At 42.9% G+C, this 12,107-nt stretch overlaps 1 protein-coding gene across 5 annotated transcripts in view; it reads left to right on the top strand.

Annotated features, from left to right (window-relative positions):
* The window catches only part of jarid2b (jumonji, AT rich interactive domain 2b), a 414,508-nt gene that overhangs the window by 385,637 nt on the left and 16,764 nt on the right, over positions 1-12,107 (top strand). The gene's annotated exons all lie outside the window — the stretch shown is intronic.

Below are 12,107 nucleotides of genomic sequence, written 5' to 3'. Positions count from 1 at the left end.
TGATCCTATTCAAACAAATAAGAATCTGAGGGGGCTTGACAGAGTAAATGTTCCCCCACAGGGGGAAATCTAGAACCAGGGGGCACAGTTTAAAAATAAAGGGTCACCCATTTAAGATGGCGATGAGGAAGAATCCTCTGAGGGTCGTTAGTGTTTGGAATTCTCTTCCCCAGTATGCAGTGGAGGCTGGATCATTGAATATATTCAAAGCTAAGTTAGAAAGATTTTTGATCGACAAGGGGGAGATTGCAAACAGTGCGAGAGGAGAGGCAGTCAGGAGTCTGAAAACAGTGCGAGAGGAGAGGCAGTCAGGAGTCTGAAAACAGTGCGAGAGGAGAGACAGTCAGGAGTCTGAAAACAGCGCAAGAGGAGAGGCAGTCGAGAGTCATGTAAGTTGATTGGTTGGTAAGTTGGTTCAGATTTTGCACAGAGGAGATGATTGGTGAGTTATTATACCATACTGTAATAAACACTTCATATAAAGTTTAAGGTATGTCAGTGCAACTCGGACATGTGGAATGTGCATGCCGCGGGATGTGGGAAGTCATGCAGGCACAAAGTGTCCTCAGTGACTACATCTGCAGGAAGTGTCACCAGCTGCAGAAACTTTAACTCCGGGTTGCCGTACTTGAGCAGTAGCTAGAGTCACTGTGGTGCACTTGCAAGGCTGAGGTTTACATGGATTAACATGTTTAGAGAGGTGGTCACACTGCAGCTAAGAAGTACATAGGCAGAGAGGGAATGGGTGACCGGCAGAGTATCTAAGAGAAATGGGCAGGTAGTGCAGGAATCCCCTGAGGGCTATCTCACTCTCTAACCACATTTTTCCATTCTTGGATATGGGTGAGTGAGATGGTTCCTGAGAGGACTGTAGCAAGAGCCAGGTTCTTGACACTGTGGGTGGCTCAGCTGCACAGGAGAGGAGGAAGAGTGGAAGAGCTATTGTGGTAGGAGATTCCATAGTTAGGGGAGCAGACGGGCATTTCTGCGGCTGTAGACGTGACCCCAGAATGGTATATTGCCTCCCTAGTGCCAGGGTCAAGGATGTCACAGAGCAGCTGCAGAACATTCTTGTGGGGGAGGGTGAACAACGAGAGGTTGTGGTCCACATTGGGATCGGTGACATAGTTCAGAAAACGGGTGAGGTCCTGAAAGCAGATTTAAGGGAGTTAGGGAAGGAATTAAAAAGTAGGACTCCCAATGCCACATGCTAGTGAGCATAAGATTAGGACGATTGATCAGTTCAATGTCTGGCTTGAGAAATGGAGAAGGAGGGAGGGCTTTTGATTTCTAGGCATTGTGACCAGTTCTGGGGCAGGTGGGACCCGTACAAGATAGATGGGTTACACCGTAACAAGACTGGGACTAATGTCCTTGTGGGAAGGTTTGCTAGTGCTGTTGGGGAGGGTTTAAATTAGATTGGCGGGAGGGATGGGAACCTGAGGGGAAATTCCGAATGGAGAGGAGAAAAGCTGGCAGTGGGAAGTAGAGATGTATTAACTGATAAGGCGGGTATATCAGAGAGTAGTATCAAGATCATTAGGATACTTGGAGATTTGATAGAATTAGAGTAGGCAATAGTAAATCAATAATTGGGGTCAGAGTAAGGGTAAAAGTAAAAAAGCCTAAATCATGTGCATGTATGTGAATTCACAGTGTGTGGTTAATAAGATTGGTGAACGACAGACACAGTTTGACAAATGGAATTATGATATTGCTATAATAGAGACCTGTCTCAAAGAAGGGCAGGGCTGGTTGTTAAATATTCCTGGGCACAAGGTGTTTAGGAGAAACAGGAAAGGAAGAAAAAGAGGGATGGTGTAGCTGGAATAGCAGCATTGATTAAAGATGGCATTACAATACTGAAGAGGGAGGATGTTCCAGAAAGATCAAGAATGGAATCTCTGGCTAGCGGTAAGGAGCGAAAAAGGTGCAATAATGTTGATCGGTGTAGTATATGGACCACCAACTAGTGGAAGGGATGTAGAGAAACAAATTTGCAACATAATTAGAAGTGCAAGAATTATAGAGTAATTATAATTCAATTATCCAAATATAGACTGGGATAGAAATAATACAGAGGGGCAAGAGTTACTGGAATGTGTTCAAGATAGTTTTCTGAAGCAATATGTTTCCAGTCCGAAGAGGGCAGGTGCTTTTGGACCTGATGCTGGGGAACGAGTTGGCCCAAGTGGATCAAATATCAGTGGAAGAGCATTTAGGGGGCAGTGACCCCTAAGGCCATGCAAAAGGACAAGGAACAATCTAGAACAGGGATAATTAATTGGAGGAAAGCCAATTTCGATAGGATGAGAATGCGTCTGAGTCGAGTGAGTTGAAATCAAATGTTGTCAGAAAAGATGGTGGCTGAACAATGGGCCACCTTCAAAGAAAATGTATTGCAGGCAATGTCAAGGTATGTTCCCTAGAAGGGGAAAGTTAGGACAAATAAATGCAGAGCATCCTGGGTGACAGAGATAAAGGAAGAATATGGAGAAACAGTATAAAATAAAGGGAGAAACTCTAAAGAAGGTGCAGGAACAGAGGGATTTTGGTGTATATGTACATAAGTTATTGAAGATGGCAGGGCATGTTGGGAGAACAGTTAATAAAGCATATGATATCTTAGGCTTTATTAAGAGGGTCGTTGAGTACAAGAGTAAGGACTTGTATAAGACACTAGTTCGGCCTCACCTGGAGTACTGCGTCCAGTTCTGGACGTCATACTTGAGGAAGGATGTTAAAGCATTGAAGACAGTACAGAAGAGGTTCACAAGAATGATTCTAGGGATGAAGAACTGTAGCTATGAGAATAGCTTGGAGAGGTTGGGACTGTTTTCCTTGCGGAAAAAAGGCAGCTGAGAGGATACTTGATAGAGGTATTGAAGATCCTGACGAATAGGGACAGGGTAAATAGTGAGAAACTGTTCCCACTCAAGACAGCATCAAGAACTAGAGGGCACAGATTCAAAATAATTGGCAAAAATGATGTGAGGAAAATTTTTTCACTCAGTTGGTGGTTGGAGCCTGGAACAAACTTCCAGAGAGGGTGGTGGAAGCAGGTTCTATTGAAGTATTCAAAAGGGAATTGGATTGCTATCTGAAAAAGAATGCACAAGGCCACCGGGATAAGTCAGGGGAGTGGGACTAAGTTGACTCGATGGGCTGAATGGCCTCCTGTACTGTAAAGATTCTGTGAAGGGAGTTGAGGATTGTGGAGGGCAGGCACGAAAGTGGAATTAAGGCCACAGTCAAATCAGCCATGATATTGAATGGCAGAGCAAGCTTGATGGGCTGAATGGTCTACTCCTATTTCTTATGTTCTTATGCTCTTAATAAGACGAATGGGTGATCGATAAGCTTGTCTATTTTACACAAATTATAGACAATATGGAGAATATCTGTTGTAATAGTTTTGCTGGTAGGTGTGTTTGCTCAATAAGATTAAGGAAATATGCTGGTATTCACCGATCTTGATAACCTGACCTGGATTTTCCAATCGCATCCACTTGATATACAGATACCTCCATATGCAATTATTGGTCATATAATGGGAACCGAGGGAGGGGGAGCTCCTCCACTGCTGGAGTCATACCTAGTACAAAGAAAGATAGTTGTGGTTGTTGGAGGCCAATCATTCTAGCCTTAGCACATTGTTGCAGGAGCTCTCAGGCTAGCATTCTAGGCCCAACCACTTGCAGCTTCTTCATTGACCTTCTCTCCATTGTATGGCCCATTTTGAGGGCAATTAGGGATGGTAACAAACATTGCCTTGCCAGTGATGCTAACATGAATGAATAAAAGAAAACAGGAGCATTGAAAATCTGTTACTTTTACAGTGACAATTTGAACTGGTGACTGCAAGTTTGAAGTGGAGATTTTTTTAATGTCTGTAGTCAGGACACATGCTGCAGTTGCAGAATGCAAATGTCGTCGCAGTGGTGCAATTGAGAAGACGTGGGAAATGGGGAGGGCACAAAGTCTTGGAGGAGCAAATGCAAGGATGTAACAACATGGTATTAATTAATAGTTTATTGAAAAATCTGATTCTGTCACACCTCTTGCATTTCTATTGATGCCAATTTTAGCACTGATAATACAGTTCCTTCACCTATAATTCAAGAGACCCGAGCTTTCCCCCACCTACCGATGGCAGGCTTGGCTGCATTATTTATTGAGTGGCTGACTGGTTGCCCTAGGTCACTGGTCTTACTCCTATCTCCAAGTCTTTATCTCCTTTATCAGGTACTGTAAATTCATAATTCAGCACTACTTGCCATTTACTAACAAGTAGAGGGTTAGGGAAGAGAAAAAAACAGGAAAACGTAAAATAACAGTCTTCAAACCATTGTGCGAGAGTTAGTGAAAGTGACTAACTTTGAGAAGGCTTTTAAAGAGCAGAGATGGAGGGATTTAGAGAGGAAGTTCCAAAGATTAGGTCTGCACCCCACATTTAGGGTGAGGTGGACTTGTACAATTAAGTTGTCTGTCTCTAAACTTGTACTCTATTTAAACTTTAGCTGTTGCTTTTTCTGGGATATAAATCTGTATTTGACTGCATTGTCATATGTGAGAAACTCAACAGACCTGACACAAAATTTACATTTTCTCACCATAGACATTGCTTAGGCTTAGTGCAGAATGTGATTTCAATGTATAACAAAATGCCAGCCCCTGTCTATAACAGAAAATTCTTGCTATGTGCTTCCAAAAGAACTGCATGGCTAAATGATAATTAAATGTCAAATTCTGTTCTTAAATGTTTTTTTCCATCACAACATTTCAATTAAACCCTGAGAACCTTGTATCAAATGTTTTTGATCCTTTTGGAAATTAATTCTTATTTTTACCCTTTAATACTTTTTTATTCTTTCATAGGATGTTGGCATCTTTGGCAAGGCCAGCTTTTGTTGCCCATCCCTGATTGCCCTTGAGAAGGTGGTGGTGAGCTGCCTTACTGAACCGCTATAGTGAAGGAATGGAAATGTGGCTCCAAGTCAGGGTGGTGTGTGTATTGGAGGAGAATTTGCAGGTGGTGGTATTGTTCCCATGCATCTGTTGCCAAGGATTCTTTTGAGGTGGTAGGTGCTGTCAGAGGAGCCTTGGTGAGTTGCTGCAGTGCATCTTGTAGATGGTACACACTGCTGTCACTTTGAGTCAGTGGAGGAAGGAGTGAATGTTTAAAGTGGCGTATGGGGTGCCGATCAAGAGGGCTGCTTTGTCCTGGATGGTGTTGAGCTTCTTAAGTGTTGGTTGGAGCTTCACTCATCCAGGCGAGTGAAGAGTATTCCATCACACTCCTGACTTGTGCCTTGTAGATGATGGACAGGCTTTGGAGAGCCATAGAATTCCCAGCCTCTGACCTGCTCTCGTTGCTACAGTATTTATATGGTCTAGTTCAATTTCTGGTCCATAGCATAACCCCCAGGATGTCGATAGTGAGGGACTCAGCAATGGTAATACCATTGACTGTCAAGGAGACATGGTTAGATTCTCTCTTGTTGGAGATGGTCATTGCCTGGCACTTGTGCGCAATGTGTCACTTATAGCCTAAACCTGAAAGACCTTGACCAGGTCTTGCTTCATATGAATAAGAATTATGCTTGATTTATATTAGGGGAGAGCCAATTAACTAATTCTTTTAAATTTTTCAGTCAGGGGTAATTTTCTGTGCTGAAAAGATGCTGAAGAATTTAATTCTAATAGGGGTATACCCACAGACATTGGATATTGGGCGTATTTAAAGTTAGGGACATTGCTTCCTCTCATCAGAGTGACCTTTGAAAATTTTCCTCTAAATTTTTGAAGTAAATGTTAAGATCCATTTTAATTTAATCTATTTATAATGGTTTATAAACTGATTAAAGAACGTACAACATCAGTCAGCCTCCTGTTTCCTTGTGCACAGAATTAAGTTTAGTTTCCAGGTGAATTTTGATAGAGGGTGAATCCTAATTGAACCAGTGCAGGCAGAGGTAATTCAGTTTCCATTTTAGAGTCGTGCATTCTGCTGTTTTTATATTACTATTATATATTTGTTTGCATTTTTAATAAACTGCCTATGTAAACCTGTGTCACTTTCCCCCCTCCGCAATAATGTTGTTCTTCGACTGTTGGGAAGTTTACATCATGACAGCTTCTACTATAAATGTATACATAGTGAATTTCTACCCTTATAAATTCCTAAGTACATGAATAAGATTTTTACATATATATTTATGACCGGTGGGGAGGGAGGGGGTGTGGAGTGACGGTGTGAGCGGTGGTGTGTGGGTGATGGGCAGTTAGCTGAGGTGGCTATAGATGACTAGCATGTAGATTAGATTAATGCCAATAACATCGGTCTCAGTCCCCATTCCGGCTGAGGCAGATTCGGGACCTGCTTTTGTGCCCTACCTATAGTAAAAAATCATGGCACTTTGCTGTGATTCGGCGAATAATTGCCAAAGATCCGCCTTTGGGCCAAGAATTCAAGAAGAAGGTGACTTTTATGCAGGACTGAAAATGCACTGTTCCAAAGTTCCGAATAAGGAATGCTCTGATCAATGTTCTCTGTAAGCCACACACACAACTTATCTTTGTGCTGGTTATGTAGGGGTCAGCCCCTTTGTCACAGCATGTGCATGGTATGCAAAAAAATTTAAAGCGGCCGTGCACTCCAAAAAAAAGAGAGGGTACATTGCTTTGGATTTTTGTGACTACTTTGACAGTATGGTGACCAGCATTTTTGTTAGAGCATTTGAGATTAATGTGTCTTAAGAACAGCATATTGGTTTTTACGGATGATGCTCAATTCTTCTCGGTACACAATCAACTGTATACATGGATACTTGGTGTATTGTAGGAACAGACTGGACTTCTACTCATGCTTATCTGGTCTGAAAAAATCCTATATCAACTTGTCAGTATTGTAATGGATGAACATGAAATGATGAGAAATAGCTAGAGACATTTGGGTTGCAAATCTAAAAGTTTTGGGCGAGCTCAAGAAGGCCAGACCATTCGTGTGCCAACCCAAATAGCAGCAATGTAAATATATGATCCACAGTGAGCAGTTGTTGTTCAATGCAAGTATGCATTAAGCATGTTTGGAGAATGTGGCAGTGCAGTTGATTAGCATTTTGTTCCTTCACCTGTGGGACTTGGGATTCAAAACAGCTGAGACTGGTTGAAAGTCTCTCTTTGCTCGCAGTAAGAGTCCTACATGAAAGGTTGAGAATTTGATTCATTTCCCTAGCGCACATGAATATGTACCAGGAAAAAGGTGGCTTTTTGCTCGAGCTAATTGTTCTTCTAGAATGTTTTGCCCCACTTTAACTAGTGATTGCTGGAAATGCATCTGCTATAGAAATAGGATCAGGAGTAGGCCATTCGGCCACTCGAGCCTGCTCTGCATTTCAATAAGATCGTGGCTGATCTGATTGTGGCCTTAATTCTTACTTTCCTGTCTGTCCCCCATAACCCTTGACACCCTTGTAAATCAAAAATCTGTCTAACTCAGCCTTGAATACATTCAATGACCACTGGAGCAGTGAAATCCAAAGATTAACAACTCTCTTGAGGGAAGGAATTTCCCCCTCTTCTCCATCTTAAATGAGGAACCCCCTATTCTGAAACTGATCCCTAATTTTAGATTCCCCCATGAGGGGCAACATTCTCTCAGCACCTACCTTGTCAAGCCCCCTCAGAATCTTTTGTTTGAATAAGATCTCTTTCTTCCAAACTCTATTGAATATACTAACCTACTCAACCTTTCCTCTTAACCCCAGGAATCAACTAGTGTACCTTCTCTGAACTGCTTCCAATGAGGAAGGAAACCAAAACTAGAAGCAGTACTGTAGGTGTGGTCTCACCAGTGCCCTGTACAGTTGTTACAGGACTACTTTTATATGAATACTATCGCATTAGTCCTTATGTTCCTTGGATCCATATTTCCTTTGTGATTTGAAAAGCAGAATACAGTGGATGGTGGAAATCTGAAATAAAAACTGACAATGCTGGAAATAATCAGCTCAGGCAGCATCTGTGGACAGAGTTAATGTTTCAGGTTGAAACAGAAATAAAAGATGTCCCCAGAGCAGCCATGCTGCTTGTGAAAGAAAAAAATAAGAAAATCTGAAACATGCAAAGAAGAGGAACAAAACTGGGGGGCAGAGTTTACAGTCTGAAATTCTTGAACTCGGTGTTGAGTCGGGAAGGAACAGCCTTCAGCTTTCAGACAGCAACACACCTGCTCTGGGGACTTTCTTTGTTTCTTTTCTTGCCCCATCATCTTTCCTTTTGGCCCTGTAATACCTAACTCTCTTCTGTCATTCAATTTCCTGTTCCACCCTGTTGCAGACTAAAATTTGTCCTTATCCCACCCAGCCCTTGCTCAAAACCTGTTACGTCTCCAACTTTTCCTGGTTCTAATGAAAGGTCCTCAACCGGAAAAGTTAACTCTCCACAGATGCTGCCTGACTCCTGCTAAGTATTTCCAGTATTTTCTGTTTTGATTTCCTACTTTTATGCTCCATCCCCCTTGCAGTAAAGGCCAACATGTCATTAGCCTTCCTGATTGTTTACTGTATCTGCATGCAAACCTTTTGTGATTCATGTCCGAGGACACCCAGATCTCTGTGTCACAGCATTCTGTAGTCTCTCCATTTAAAATAGATTTTGCTTATCCACTTTGGTAGCAAGAGTGGAAAACCTCACATTTTCCCACTTTATACACAATCTGCCAATTTTTTGCCCACTCACTTAACCTGGCTATATCCTTTCGTAGACTGTTGGTGTCCTAAAATGACAGACAAATAGGGAAAGGAGCTGGGGTAGCACTGTTAGTAAAGGCGGAAGTCAATGCAATAGTAAGGAAGGATATTGGCTCAGAAAATCATGATGTAGAATCTGTTCGGGTGGAGATAAGAAACACCAAGGGGCAGAAAATGTTGGTGGGGTTGTCTTTAAGCCCCCAAATGGTAACGGAGATGTAAGGGAAGGCATTAAACAGGTAATTAGAGATGCATGCAATAAAGGTACTACTGTAATCATGGGTGACCTTAATCTGCATATAGATTGGACAAACCAAACTAGCAATAATACTGTGGAGGAGGATTTCCTGGAGTGTTATGTGATGGTTTTTTTAGACCAATACTTTGAGGAACCCACTAGAGAGCAGGCTATTCTAGACTGGGTATTGCACAATGAGGAATTATTAATTAACAGTCTTGTTGTTTTGGGGTCCCTAAGGGGAAGAGCGACCATAAAATGTCAGGCTGTTGCTTGACTAGTCTGTGAGACAGTTCTCCCAATTTTGGCACTAGCCCCCAGATGTCAGTTAGACTTTGCAGTGTCGACAGGGCTGAGATTGCCAATGTCGTTTCCGGTGCCTAGGTCGATGCCGGGTGGTCTGTCCGTCCATTCCTTTTTTGGACATGTCTTTGTAGCAGTTTGTTACAACTGAGTGATTTGCTAGAACAAAAACAAAAATACCTGGAAAAACTCAGCAGGTCTGACAGCATCTGCGGAGAGGGATACAGTTGAGGTTTCGAGTCCGTATGACCCTTCATCAGAACTAAGACATATAGAAATTAGATGAAATATTAGCTGGTGGAAGGGGGTGGGGCAGGAGAGCTCAATTGGGGTGCCAGTAATAGATGGAGGCCAAGAAAAAATTATTTGCTAGGCCATTTCAGAGGACATTTAAGAGTCAACCACATTGCTGTGGGTCTGGAGTCACATGTAGGCCAGACCAGGTAAGAACGACAGATTTCCTTCCCTAAAGGACATTAGTGAACCAGATGGATTTTTACAACAATTGACAATGGTTTCATTGTCATCATTGGACTTTTAATTCCAGATTTTTTTATTGAATTCAAATTCCACCATCTGCTGATGCACCATCACCATCAGAGCATTACCCTGGATCTCTGGATTACTACTCCAGCGACAATACCACTACGCCATTGCCTCCCCCTGTATTGGGGAAAATGTTGGAGTCTATTTTACTTACATATTTAACAGGACACTTGGAAAGCATTAACTGGATTAGACAAAATCAGCATGGGCTTATGAAAGAGAAATTATGCTTACCTAATCTACTGGAGTTTTTTATGTGAGGATGTAACTAGTAGAATAGATAAGGGAGAACAAGTGGATGTGGTGTATTTGGATTTCAAGAAGCCTTTTGATAAGAGGCTAGTGGGCAAAATTAGAGCACATGGGATGCGGGGTAATATTCTGGCATGGATTGAAAATTGGTTGACAGACCGGAAGCAGAGAGTGGGAATAAATGGGGTCTTATTTTCAGGTGGCAGGCAGTGACTAGTGGTTTACCGCAGGGATCAGTGCTTGGGCCCCAGCTATTCACGGTATACATAAATGACTTGAATGAGGAAACCAAATGCAATATTTCCAAGTTTGCTGATGACACAAAACTGGGCGGGGCTGTGAGGAGGATGCAAGGAGGCTTCAGGGCGATTTAGACAAGTTGTGTGTGGGCAAACACATGGCAGATGCAGTATAACGTGGATAAATGTCAAGTTATACGCTGTGGTGTGAAAAACAGAAAGGCAGAGTATTATTTAAATGTTGATATATTGGGAAATGTGGAAGCCCAAAGGGCTCTGGGCGTCCTTGTGCGCCAGTCATTGAAAGTAAACAGGCGGGTGCGGCAAGCAATTAGGAAGGCAAATGGTATGTTGGCCTTCATTGCAAGAGGATTTGAGTTCAGAAGTAGGGAAGATTTACTGCAGTTATACAAGACCTTGGTGAGACCACACCTGGAGTATTGCATGCAGGTTTGGTCCCCCTATCTAAGAAAGGATATACTTGCCATAGAGGGAGTGCAGTGAAGGTTCACTCAGCTGATACCAGGGATGGCAGGGCTATCATATGAGGACAGATTGGTTCAACTGGGCCTGTATTCACTAGCGTTTAGAAGAATGAGAGGGGATCTGATTGAAATGTATAAAATTCTAACAGGGCTAGACTGATTAGATGCAGGGAGGATGTTTCCCCTGGTTGGGGAGTCTAGAACTAGGGACAACAGTCTCAGGATAGGGGACAGGCCATTTAGGACTGAGATGAGGAAATATTTCTTCACTTGGAGGGTGGTCAACCTGCGGAATTCTCTACCATAGAATGCTGTGGAGGCTCGGTCACTGAGGATATTCAAGAAAGAAATTGATAATTTTTTGGATATTAGGAGTATCAAGTGGTATGGCGAGAAAGCGGGAATATGGAATTGAGATACAGGATAAGCCATGATCATTTTGCGGATGACACAAAGATTGGCTGGGTGGTTAACAGTGAGGTTGAGTGTCCTGGGCTACAGGAAGATATAGACAGGATGGTCAGATAAGTGGCAGGTGGAATTTAACCCTGAAAAGTGTGAGGTGTTACACTTTGGAAGGAGTAATTTGACAAGGAAGTATTCAATGAACGGCATGACACTAAGAAGTTCTGAGGAACAAAGGGATCTTGGCGTGTGTGTCCAAAGATCTCTGAAGGTGAGGGGCATGTTAGTGGGGTGGTGGAAAAGGCATATGGGACACTTGCCTTTATCAATTGAGTCATAGATTACAAAAGTAGGGAGGTCATGTTGGAGTTGTATAGAACCTTGGTGAGGCCACAACCGGAGTACTGTGTGCTGTTCTGGACGCCACATTATAGGAATGATGTGCTTGCACTGGAGGGGGTGCAGAGGAGATTCACCAGGATGTTGCCTGGGATGAAGCATTTCAGTTATGAAGAGAGGTCGGATAGACTTGGGTTGTTTTCGTTGGAGCAGAGAAGACTAAGGGGCAACCTGATGGAGGTGTACAAGATTAGGAGGGGCACGGACAGGGTGGATAGGGAGCAGCTGTTCCCCTTAGTTGAAGGGTCAGTCACAAGGGGACACATGTTCAAGGTGAGGGGCAGGAGGTTTAGGAGGGATGTGAGGAAAAACTTTTTTACCCAGAGGGTGGTGACGGTCCGGAATGCGCTGCCTGGGAGGGTGGTGGAGGTGGGTTGCCTCACATCCTTTAAAAAGTACTTGGATGAGCACTTGACACCGTCATAACATTCAAGGCTATGGGCCAAGTGCTGGTAAATGGGATTAGGTCGGTAGGTATGGTGTTTCT

The sequence above is a fragment of the Carcharodon carcharias genome, chromosome 3 (genome assembly GCF_017639515.1).
Source record: "Carcharodon carcharias isolate sCarCar2 chromosome 3, sCarCar2.pri, whole genome shotgun sequence".
NCBI classification, from domain to species: Eukaryota; Metazoa; Chordata; class Chondrichthyes; order Lamniformes; family Lamnidae; genus Carcharodon; species Carcharodon carcharias.
The sequence above is the reverse complement of the archived record's forward strand: the minus strand, read 5'-3'. Positions and strand labels throughout refer to the sequence as shown.